This window comes from Octodon degus, unplaced genomic scaffold (genome assembly GCF_000260255.1).
Source record: "Octodon degus isolate 3935 unplaced genomic scaffold, OctDeg1.0 scaffold00113, whole genome shotgun sequence".
In the NCBI taxonomy this organism is placed as follows: Eukaryota; Metazoa; Chordata; class Mammalia; order Rodentia; family Octodontidae; genus Octodon; species Octodon degus.
In genome coordinates this window covers 6,510,233-6,511,272 of record NW_004524689.1, presented here as the reverse complement: position 1 = coordinate 6,511,272, position 1,040 = coordinate 6,510,233, and positions in this window count along the sequence as shown.

Genomic DNA, 1,040 nt, shown 5'->3' with positions numbered 1-1,040 from the left:
ATTGCCATGATGAGCAGAAACAATTTTAAAACAATGCAGTTATTACCTTCCCTGGCCCTCATTTTCCAAACTAGAATCTTAGGCAAGAGCCAGGCATTCAGGCTGAGGCAGAGGGATTGCAGCAAGTTCAAGGCCAGCCTGGGCTACACAGTGAGAGCCTGTTATAAAGCCTTCAGGCGCATGCCTGTGACCCCAGCACTTGGGAGGCCACGGGACAATCACCGTAAGTTCGAGGCCAGCTTGGGCTATGTAGCTAGCCTGTCTCCAAAAAATTAAAATCTAAATAAATAAAGCCTCAGATAATGTCATCTTATATTCAGGGAGCATTTCCACGGAAAAGTCCTTTTCTTCCCTAAACTCATCTTGCCTCCTCTCCTAACTTGATCTACCTGAAGATTTCAGCTGATGACAAACCCCACCCTCCCAACCCACGAGGCCAAGTGTCTGAATTCCCTTTCGTGTCTTTCTTTTTAATGTATTTGGGACAGGGTCTCACTGCACGGCTCAGACTCACAGCGATCCTCTTGTTCTCAGCCTCCCAGCGCTGGATTGCGGGCGTGCGCCACCATGCCCGGACTTGGTTGCACGCTCAGCGTGCCCAGCATGGCCTGTGGTGCCAGGGACTGAACCCCAGCTCCCGCACTTGCCCAAGCTGGTGCTTAGTCCGCTAAGCTATCTTGCTGGCCGTTCCAGGCCTTCACTTGTTTTCCCCACAAACTTCACCAGCAAGTCCTCTTGGTTCTGCTTTCAAATATATCTACAACATACCTACAAGGTGTACTCAACTCAACAAGGGGAGAATAATAGGTTCTGGCCCTAGTATGAACTGCTGAATCACGGTGGCCATCTAATATGGCTGAAGCCCTTAAAACAACAGCCTATATTCCCGGAGAGCACCTCCACCTGCTTCTCCAACTTAGCCTGGGCGGCGCAATTTCCTTTCACTTTTCGGGCTGCCTCAGGGAAGACCCCAATCAGCTCCTCAGGGATAGCTCAACATCCCTCTCAAACTCCACCCTTGGCGAAAGACCATAAAGCCT